General features: G+C 41.7%; 2 protein-coding genes and 1 long non-coding RNA gene across 7 annotated transcripts in view; 1 reads left to right on the forward strand and 2 right to left on the reverse strand.

The window, feature by feature from the left end:
- The window catches only part of LOC124181134, a 40,356-nt gene extending 29,611 nt beyond the window's left edge, over positions 1-10,745 (reverse strand). The window contains exons 1-2 of the long non-coding RNA XR_006870388.1: positions 10,589-10,745; positions 10,290-10,470 (exon numbers count right to left, since the gene is read on the reverse strand). This is a non-coding gene — a long non-coding RNA (uncharacterized LOC124181134). The remainder of the gene's footprint in view (positions 1-10,289; positions 10,471-10,588) is intronic.
- The window catches only part of LOC124181131 (cAMP-specific 3',5'-cyclic phosphodiesterase), a 276,361-nt gene that overhangs the window by 110,692 nt on the left and 154,063 nt on the right, over positions 1-11,606 (forward strand). The gene's annotated exons all lie outside the window — the stretch shown is intronic.
- LOC124181133 (elastin-like) overlaps positions 1-11,606 on the reverse strand; it is a 76,954-nt gene that overhangs the window by 59,772 nt on the left and 5,576 nt on the right. The gene's annotated exons all lie outside the window — the stretch shown is intronic.

An 11,606-nucleotide genomic window follows, 5' to 3' on the forward strand; every position in this document is an offset into this window, starting at 1 on the left:
AAGCCAAAAGTTCATAAAAGTACTTAACCCGCTGGCGATAAAAACTTCTTGATGGAAGTAACGCTTCAGAAATTTCTATCACTTTATCTTCACCCTTTTGTTTCACTTTCTTCATCCTTCTCCATCTTCCCAGTGTCTATATCAAAAGTTCTACAAAGATGTATTCCGATTTCTGATGGATGAAATCCTCCATCCGCTCGCGATTCGAGTAACGATTCGGTGCGACGTGGTATGGCTTTGGTGCGACTTAAAAAAGTATTCAAGTTCCGCACCAGTTAACCCTCATTGAATTTCCCACTCGGTAGCGAGGCGAGCTATTGATATGAAAAGCACGTTAAAGATTTTCGGGAAAATCTCAGCAATATTGCGGATCGTGTGCCTGCGAGTTAAACTGGCCGAAACGAAAAGAACTCGAGTAAATTCACGAGTTTCTCTTTCGGGAAGACCTTTTTCTTTTCAAAGTACGTCCTGCTATCAGACGGCGCCATCATTTTTACCTCGCCGATACCCGAACATCCTATAACCATCCATCTCGATCTCTGAGTACTGGTGCATGTATAAAAAGTACGGAATTGGAACTTGGGTGGAAATTCGAGAGACGTTAGGCATTATGGAAAACTTTGTTCTTATAGGAACTCGATTCACCTCGTTTGACATTCCTAGCTTTAATGATTGCTGTTGCTAACTCGAATCATTCCATTACTGTTGTTTACTCGAAATTCGTCGAAACTTTGTACACCGGGAAAAGAATCGAAAATTTTTTACGATGTTGAGCAAACTTCGGCAAAGTATCGTCTGCAGGATACTTTTTCATCCGTTTGTCTCCTCTTACGTTAAAGTAAAATACCCACGACTGGATTTACTGGCGTACAATTTCCGCGACACTCTGGGGAACGGGTATTTGGATGACCTTAAGCATACCCTGGTCGTGTCGCAGAGAATGCCTTAGCGCTGGAAAACGTTGCGGGCACTGTGAACGTATACAGCTGCCTTGTCGTATCCACCCAGAAATTTGGGGATAAATTGGATTCGGAGAATACCGAAGGACCTCGAAGAAATGATGTACAAACAAATGTGAAGGGACGAAAATATATGTGCGCAAGTAAACACGACTGCTCCGAAGAGTTCCTGCTCAAGGCGTGAAAATTGTTTCACGCGTACTTTCAAAGTTTTAGCAGACGGCTTTAAAAATGCAAACTTTTCAAATAATCTAATATCCAGGATATATACCTGCGGTGCTAGTAAGAATTTCGGCTCTGGGTTTTGGTACTTACTTGGAGAGCAGGTCGGAATTTTTTATTCTCCGCGCACTATATCGGTCATTCGATTATTGTTCGGTTACGCAAGCGGGCTCCGATAGCGTGCGAAACTTTGCGTGGCGAAATGCAATTCCAACGTTCGGGGTGTGTCAGTATCAGAAGAACCAGGTTACGACTTTAACGCAATTTGTACAGCGTCCACTATAAAATCGCTAATTCACTTCCGGTTATTCTTGACTCGACTTCATTCACCCCCTTCCCAAGCTTCTGCCGTTAAGATAGAATGTTTTCTAGAGCAAGGCTGCTCGGAGACTTTGATCTTCTATTCAGGAGTGTCAAATAAGTCTACCTTACATGCATACCTAGCTCAGGAACAAAATTCTTCCCTCTGAATACCGTTGGGTGACGGTTTTATTTCAATGTTACCAAGAGCGTTTCCTCCGCCTTGACCCCGTAACCCTGAAATATGAGTCGATATTAAAGCAGGCGATCTTGTTCCCCGAAGGTAAGCTCTTAAAATTGCTCATAAACTATTTAGTTTCTCGGCAGTCAGATGCGAGATAAGGCAACACGAATCCCCGGTCGATTCCTTCCTCAGAATCACCCTTCCGATTCTCTGTTTCACGCAACTTCCCCGAAGCAATTCGACCTCGGGTCTGTATTGCAATAATCCAGAGTATACGTATAAGCCGAAGGTCGGTTAAGGTCAAGCAACGTTTCATGTCTAGGTAGGCACGCACAAACTCCTCCGCAATCTTCATCTCATCGGTCAAAGTTCATTAAACGCTATCATAAAGTCGCGACTCTCGTCTCTCCGTTTCTCTCCTTATTACGGAAATATACTCCGGTGACTAATGAACATCAAATCACTTTGAGATCACTTGAGGTGTAAGTCACGGAGACGCAGAGCAGCCTCTTCCAAGCACTTGAAATTCCGCGGCTTGACATACAGTCAAATCTTCGCGTAATTCCACCCTGCAGTCGTGGAATCAGGGGCTGCTTTACGACTCGCGGGATGGTGACGGCTACAAAGATGTGCCGCGGATGGTGGAAATCAGTCCAATTCCTTTATGTATCTCACCATGCGCGCCTCGCCGCCTGCTGCCTGGTGTAACCCAATAATTCGGAGGAAATATTTTACGGCTATAGATCCAAACGGATTTTCGGCGCGAGTTACGCTTGCCGCAGATTTATATTACACGTTTGAGTCCACCACGGGTACATTGCTTCTTCATACCGTCTGCGCCATAGTTCCGATTCGAAGCTTTTGGACTCTATCCAAGAGTGTCTAATATAACCGTTCAACCACAAATGTTTGAATTTCACCTTGAGCGTAGCTAGGTACGGTCCATATTGTTTGCGGCGTGCGTGGGAAATGGTATTTCCACATCGAAAACGGTACGTCGTTCGTATTAGTTTCCTTGATAAGATCTGCCTTGAACTTGAAACGAGTCAGCTGCATCAGGACTGAGGCAAATACGGAAGCCTTGGTGTTGGCTTGAGGGTTTTGAAGGTTAATATGGGAGAACTCCATGTCAAACACTAAGGTAGTCACCAATTAGGTACCGTTTGCAAGATAATCAACTCGCAATTCAACCCTGAATTATTTAATTATGCAATTTCATGAATGATATTCCCTTGGATTCAACTCAAATAGTTAAAGCAATTACTCAATAATCAACTGCTGATACCAGCTTTCGCGAAAATGCAGAATGATAAACTTGTATGCGCTTACTAAGAGAATCTTTCGTTCTTTTTAGAAATTCGTAAACATTCGTCTTGCTTTTTGATTGGAAGAAATCCAACATTCGTCTTAGTGCCGTCTTGCGGTGGATAATTTATGTGAATTCATTTTCAATAGGCGAGACATGAAATAAAAGAAAATCAATAAATATAGTTGAAATGAAGTCGCCGGCAAATCAGAAATAGAAAACAAATTACCAACGTCGAGAAGCGTCGTTAAGCTCGATATCAATCTTCAAATTGACAATTTGCATGTGCCCTCGCGGTCACGGTGTTGGACGACGATTCGTCACGTCACAAACGACACGGGGATTAACTCCGGAGAACGAGCAGTAAAATAACTCTAATTTTGAGGAGCTCATACGACCCTCGTATACATGATGCCTACATGTATGTCCCAGTTTTGTTGCTCACGTGCCAAGCAGTATACGAGACGTGAGCAATTACAGGACCTTCCCAAAGCCCAAGATATCCCAGGGGCTTAGTTTCACGTGGTACACACCCCTATCTGAATTGCTGAAACCAGCAGCCTGGGAACTGGGACAACTAGTATGGAGCTTCTGTAGTTTCACGTACCGTTTCACATGTCTCAGACCAGGAGTTAGTACGTACAGTTTATCTCAGGACCAACGCACGTCTTGGCGTTTCATCACGAGATGAATTTCCACTGCTTCGAAACAACTGCGAAATGCATATAGGTATAGAAGTTTCGGTCGAGGTTCATTTGCCCCTGATTGTTAGTTAGGAAAACGTGATTAGAAACGAACCCTGATTAAACTATGATTCGCGTGATTTTGGCATGTAACGAACTACTCGTGTAAGCCCGGAAATTCGCACAACATGCGGTACGCTTATAGTCATCGGTTCGTGTTTATTGGCTTTCAAACTATCGCCGGAGAAGAAAGCGGGGCTGCCTGTGACAAAACCAATCGTTGATTTACCATTGGCTTCCGTCTGCGCGACATGAAGTTTATTGCCTTGGCTACTGTAATGCTCGACATCCGTTTTGCACGGCAGTCAAACGAGATATTCAAAGCAGTCGAAACTTCATGCAAATATCATCTAAACGTGTTTCATCTTCTTCTAATATCAGCTATGCCAATTCCGAACATTAGTTAGTCGATGATTTAACGGCAAGTTGCAGGTGTAGGTCTCTATCTCATATCGGTTGGTAGAAATGTCCAGAAGAAATTTGGTATCAAGATGATCGTTACATAGAATAGGCTGCAAAATAATTTTGGCTTTTTTTATTTTCAAACTCCGCTTCAAACGCACGTCTGTGCAGAAAAAAAATAAACCGCGGAACCGAAGTGGCGGGAATTGTGAAAGTTCCGGTCCCTAGGAAATTAACCTCGAGTTCAAATCGTTGAATAAACTGTGGCTACTTATCCTCGAGCAATTTGCATAGAACCTACCTGACCCACCCACCTGCGAGTGCATTTTCGCGTAGAGCGCAAGTGTGTTTATCGAAGCGCGAATCTGTCCCGGAATACATTGGAATACTGTACGTCTCGCCCGTCGAATCCGCGTAGCAAATTCCGCTTTCCTCTTCTACGGTATTCACTCTGTACCGAGGAATTCTAAACACTGTAAGGTTTGACCGAAACCACCAGAAAACGTTGAAAAGAAAATGAATCAATTGAAATGAAATTAAAGTTTAAAGTTAGGCTGAGCTTATTGTTCACCTATGGAAGGACAACTTTTCGAAGCGAGGCATGCCAGGGTGAGATAATTTCTAAAATAGGTACTTTGCGAAAGTTACAAACTAAGCTCCTTATAACTTATTCCCATGCGAACCTTATTCTGATCTTCGTGCGAACATGGTCTGCAATAATCGAATCGGTTATGGTGGTGGAATGACTGGTTCGACTTTTTACATATTTCACGCTTTCAAGGTATTCCGACAACGGTTCGTCGTTAGCAATAGAACTAAGGTATGAGACTTAAGTTGAAGTTTGATGAGACCCTAGGGGGACGTTTTCGCGCGATGTTTGCAAATCACGAATTGACCGTGTGGGTTTGGCGTAAGTTATTATCAGTGCACATGCAGGTCTGTCAGAAAAAGCCGCGGATATACGCGGGCAAAAAAAGAACATTGAGCTTTGTGCAATTTTCCGAACAATTTAAAGTTGAGCAACGCACAGCGTTTTACGATTATACACCTACTCGTGCTAATAATTTGACCAATTGTCCATGACGCGAAACGCGAATGGAATATTAGTTATGAAGGTACTTATTTTCGTCGACGAATTATACTTATTCGCGAACCGATGGTGAATAAAAATTGGCACATTATAATTATAGTCGATGCTCTGTCGCCAATTGACTGTCTGCGATTGTTTATTTCAAATTCGGCGAATCGTCGGCTGAGAAAACTTACGCAATTACATTACCGTTTCCGCCAAATCACTCGCGTCCGTTCCAATTTAGAAAATTAAATTCTCTGCCACGCGTTACCGACGTGAATCGAAACTGCCCGGTACTTCGCACTCTACGTTAGTAACGACGAGCTGTAATTCGAATCCACTTCAATCACCGTATCACGGTTCGTAAAGGGGTTAAAAAAATCTGCTTCGCAGAGTGCCCACGGCGGATTGCGAAATGGCACGAATCAGTCTTTTGGTATTTCCAAAATCTCGACATAATCTTCTTACGGTAACCCCACTCTCGTAACCCCGAGTCACGCAGAAGTGCTTCCAAAAATCCCAACTCACCGGCTTTCAGGCTTATTTCGCCCCGCGAGTATAAATTTTTAGGCAGCCCTCGACGATGATATATATATACTCGTACGTGCCACTCATCTAATAAATTTCTTCTCCTCGCGCATCAATCACAATGAAATCTGAGTGGAATGGAAATCCAGATGCTACAGTTGATATTACGGGTGAAATTGCAAAGCACCGATTGACTTTTTAGTGGGTATGAGAATACCGCTTCCGCCTCTAACCAAACAAAAGCAATTTGCAATTTATCGGAAGTGCAATGGTGGGGTTCAAATCAGATGCTGATCAGTTACATCAGTAACCTAGTATCGTAAATTTCTAAATTAATTCCCTGTAGCGATTGTTTCAACGTTCCCTGAGATGAGCTGGTTCTTTGTTCTTCATCTTTTTTTTCATCACACCTCTAACTGACTGTCGGTAAATTCTGTTCCATATGCCCAGACACATGCATTTTCTTTATGTACAAAATCCAAATCCTAATATATAGTAGCAAACTTTGGTGGACATTTAAATGGTTTAATTAGTGAATGGTCAAAGCAGAGTCTTTAATAAAAATTGGGAATAAAATAATAATAATGACAACATGATGAGATAATGGAAATTTTCTGTCACGCTTTGTTCGTATTTACCAATGCTCGCCTGCTGCCGCACGATGCTTCCTTGCGTACCATTCGAGCACCGAGGTTCGCAGCTCTGCTAATACCGACATTCGTTGCCTTACTTTGAGAGTCGAAGAAGGTACGAGTTACCGTTCGAAGGATCCGAGTTACCGACTTATCAACGTATACGCAGTCTCTAATTCAAGGTTGGAAAGCTCCAAAATAGATGTCATTTTTGCCCGCAATGATTAACTGCACTGAATGTATGTTGAAATTGATTTGCAACAATCATTAATCTCTAAAAGTATCGTACTTTCAACATTAGCGTTGCTGTAAAATTGTTAGTATTTTTTAGAGACACGGGGCAATTAATTTAAATCTAAACTACTTCTGATGCTGTGTTTTATAGTCATTATGCGGAGAAACAGTGTTTCGGATACTGTTGAATTTCTTTTTCAAATCTAAAATTATCCGACATCGATCAGTCATGTCATGTCGTTCATTTACGTATCTAAGACACACGGAGTAAACAAACATTCAGTAAAATATTTATTTTAACAAATACTTAATTTGACTTATTTATTTATTTATTTTTCTTCTCGAGTTTCCATTCGGCGAAAATTTCCTATAAACATTTTATACGGTAGAAGCTCAATAAAGAAAGCAATTAACAAAGCCGAAGGAGAAGTTGGACCTGAATAAAGATTGTATTCTCACTTTGCTCACGCTGTTCACTCGTGCTCTGCTATAGCGTGGCCGACGTAACTATAAAAATTGAAGGGATGGCTGAACCAACGAACTAAAACGATTCGAGCCTTATTTTTATCGCCGTTTCAAACTACCTGCCTCAGCCTTTTCTACATCTCGTATACCAGTGTTGCTATTTTAGATAAACAGTCCGAGGCTAAAAAATAATTGTTTTACACCTACAACTTTTCCAAAGAGACATTCGAACGTCTCTGAAGAAAAATTTCTTTCTCCGATGACGCGCGTATACTCCAGATCTCATTTCCCCCGATTTTATTCAACATCTCGAGTAATTCTATCTTATACGCAATGACTTCGCCGGACGTATTTAAGCGACAAATCATAACGCAGGTCCCAATTACCTTGAATGTTGAATGCATACGATGCGTTTGCCAAGATAGCAATAAATGTAGGTATCATCAATTTATTTTCTCAAAATACTTGCCTTCTACATCCTGGCAATTAACCTACCCCGTTAGCTCGCTTTATAACGACACGTGGACCTTGCGGTACCTACATACAAATTTTTTCTACTTTCTAATAAACCGCGTGAAGTTTTCTTTGTTAATTTTGCGGTGGTTTTCGCAGTGTACGTATTCAAGTGTCCGAAACGACTAGAATTCAGATAATAATCCAGGATGTCGATTAGTTATGCGATCTGAGAGCAACACCTTCGGCATTGGCAAAAGTCTGAATATATTACCAGGTATAATAAAGTCGCAACTTGCTACATACGCGCGACAACCTGATACCACCTACCTACCTAGATTCAGAACCGGTGCTAAATATATCGTCATTCCTATAATACGTTACGTACCTACAGATAGCAGCTGTTAACGTATTTTTCTATCTCTCCGTAGCGATGTGAGAATAAATTTACCTGCGTATCTCAAAAATTATATTCGCGAGCGAAGTGAACTGAACTTTTTAAAGTTCACTCGGCGATGCGTTCGTGCCCTATTTCACCTATTCAGCCCTGAACTCAATAGACGTTGCGAACAGTCGAAATTTGACACGATTTACAGAGTTTTCTTATGTAATGAAATTAATGTGCTTAATAATAACGTGAATTGCCGTTTTTTCATCGCATTAATTTCTCTCCTGATAAATGTGTATCATCAATTTAGCCTCAAGCCTGCCAATTCGAAGAGTTGTAAAGATCAAATTAAACAGGTCAAACATCTCAATAGAATGTTCTATATTTATTTGTCGATTACTTGTTTCTTCAATTTTAATTCACCGAGCAATGACCCTGGTTTGCAATTCAATGACAATATCTGGCATTCTTTGGCTGGTCCTAAGGTTTTGTACGAAGGGATTTGAGTTTATTTAACGTTGAAAAAATTCTTCTTCCCCCTCGCTCAAAAGCTGAGCAATGATGTACATTTCGCGCTAACGAACCGAAACGTAGTTAAAATCAGAGTATTTCCTGGCTGCAGGTGGAGCTCCATGGAGTTAATTTTGTCTGGAAAATTGTGCTCGCTGCCAGAAGTCAAAGGACCAGCGGCGATGCGCTATCTTGCCTCGCGCATATCGCCGCACGCAGCTGTATGGCGACGAGAGTATAAAGTTGGGAATGCCATTAGTTGGACCGTGAATTTGAATTCTGGCCAATTTAAATTTCGCATACTAGTAACCAACTCGAAGCCCATTTGCAAAGACATACCTTCTTCATATACGCGATTTGTTAACGCAATCGAAGAATGTCAAAACTGTTTTTCGAACTGCGTGCTTCCATTTGTCTTCCTGTTCGCAGGTCTACCGTGCATGATTCCCCCCCTCCCCGAATATTTCTCCGAATTTTGATCTCATTCGAAAAGTGATCCAATATTGCAATTAGCCTGAATTACGTCTAATCTAATCTTTCTTAATCCCTACGGCTTACTTCCGAGTCGTTGAAGTACGAAATGGCCTCGATTCGTGATCTTCGTAGTTTCGAAAAACGAAGGCCTTGATATGCAGAGAAAACAAAATGAATAAAAATCGCTCCTCGCATTATTGCGAACGTTGAAATTAACGTGGCATAGAAAAGCCTGTCGCTGAATAGGCATGGAGGAATATTCAAGCGTTCTTGAAAAACTCTTGGTAATGATGCGAACGTTCTTCTTCACCGTCGAGTGAAGTGACAAGTTTGTTGGTGCGTGAATATAACTTTTTTTCTTTCAACTTTTTCCAACAAATGTTCATATTTCGAGGAGCAATTTCGGATTTAAAACTTTGGTGCGCTCGGATGCAGCGGGAAGGAGAGATAAATATACGTCAAATGCTGAATCACGCGATTATTACATCACCACGATGGCACTCTCGCCAATTTGAGACACTATTTATCTGTACCGGTTCTAACCGTATGATGGAGAATTTTCGCGATTCGTTGGAGGCTCGACGACATGTGCTTGAATAACGGAAACGGCCAGTAATGCATGTATATATATATGGATATATATATCTGGCGACGGGACTCATGAATAATATTTTTCAACCGACGTCTAATTAGCGCTGAAATTTAATTGGTCTCACCTTTTGCTCCAAGTGCCTGCCTTGTTATAAAGCTGGCAATACACTGAACCGAGCCATCGACGACGGTAGCGACGTAAAAGTTGAACGATTATACGATATAAGTAACTGCAGATGACGTATGTGAATTGAAACAATTTGTCCGACCATCGCGCCAAATATAACGATAAAGGGTTATTTTAACAGTACGTGTGTTACAAGCCACCGCTTTACTAGAAATTCACATTTTCTCGCTCAATTCTTTTTCGCGCTGATACAGAACTAATTTACGATTCGTGATTGCCGATGATATATGGAATATCGTATCGACCCACTTTCCGAGACTTTGTTATCATAGGGTTAAAACATCCTCGGTAACACGCAACAAACCTATTATACGCGTCTGGAAATTTACGATTTCTTCGCAGCATCATACCGATGATCAACTATTTCCAACCGTGCCGCTTGTTTGCGGTATTCGTCTTCGTTTTTAGGCCACAGATATTCGGATAACTTTTGTTGTTCGCATACGAAGTTGAGTCACGTTGAATTCTGCGTAACTTCTTGTCCTTTTGCCAGAATGAAATTCGTCGGTCGCGTTGATACTTCCGCCGCGGAGTCGATAAATTCAGACTTCGCTGAACATGTTGTTGAAGTTACTTCGAATGTTCCGATTTAATTACGGGGCTCGGAAATTGATTTGTCAAACCGGTGTGGTCACTTACATTTTATCCCCAAAAGTTGCGTGCCGTTTGAACTCGACCCCAGCTAGTCCACAATTTTGTCAAACCTTTCTTCTTCTACGCGGTTGCGTAAAAAAGGGAGCCATCGCCGTAAATAAGGCGTGTTCAGCATAACGCTCGGTATAATGCAGGAGAGACTGAGGTAGCGATGGCGTCGAAATTTCTGAAACGTGTCTCGTGTTAGCCGCGTGTTGCCAAAACGAAAATATAAAAAGCTTGTAGGTATACGATAGGTTTATGACAGCGGGGGTTTTCATACTGGCGGCTATGCTACGACTTACGCCGCGCTGCCGTCCCGTGGTGATATGATCAAACCGTAAGGCTGGCAAAAACACCCGCGATACGATAACTAAATGAATATTCTGTCGGGATTCCGTCTTGTCCCGATTGCATTTCGACGGTGTAAACAGAGCTTTAATGACGGAGTAGCTTGCTGTGACCGAAACGGAATATTGTCTTTTCAACAATCCGGTTAGAATGACGGCTGAAATCGTCACCTGCGTCGCGTACGCTGAATAAAATACTACGATTCAACTCTTGGAGTGTGCGCTAATTCAAATCGGACGCATCGTAAGAACTGCCAATCGCATAGTTAAGAAAGAATGAAGAAATCGCGACGAATCGTGAATGAATATATCTCGAAGATTTGCGACGAGTCGATAACAAATTTATTTCTTGTCGCGTAGGCGGGTATTGTCCGCAAGAATGTTTCTCCAAATCAATCGTACAACGAGATGAAGATATTGTATTTTTTATAACACCTAAGACCCAGTTATGTAGCGGAGATGTATAAAAGAAGGTATATAAATTTGTGCCCGAGGAGAGACAGAAATAGTTTATCGAAGTTGTTACGATTCCCTTGGCGAATAAAAAGAGACGGGAAAAAGTTGAAACGCCGACTCAAATCGTTAAGTACGAGTATTACGGGTGACAAGCCAGTTTGACGTTTGCACGTAACTTTGGATGTTGGGGAAAGAAAAAATAAAAGAAGAAACGATACTCTTCGTTTTATTAATATAACTTGTAATATCGTTGTACGTTCGCCAGACTCGGATGATCGGTATCTGCGAATATCAGCTTGGCATAAGCTCGTACCTACTTTCGTCGAAACGAAAGTTCAGAACTTGAAGCACTGCACGTAAAACTTACGCGAAGAAAAATTATTTTCACGAATTACCGAACGCGTCCGTTGAGAATTTTTTCACAACGCTGTAATACGTGAGCGGACGATGCACGACGAAAGAAAACGAAGTGCAAAGATTAAAAGGAAAAACTTGCCAGGGTGGGATTATGATATAC

The sequence above is a fragment of the Neodiprion fabricii genome, chromosome 4 (assembly GCF_021155785.1).
Source record: "Neodiprion fabricii isolate iyNeoFabr1 chromosome 4, iyNeoFabr1.1, whole genome shotgun sequence".
NCBI classification, from domain to species: Eukaryota; Metazoa; Arthropoda; class Insecta; order Hymenoptera; family Diprionidae; genus Neodiprion; species Neodiprion fabricii.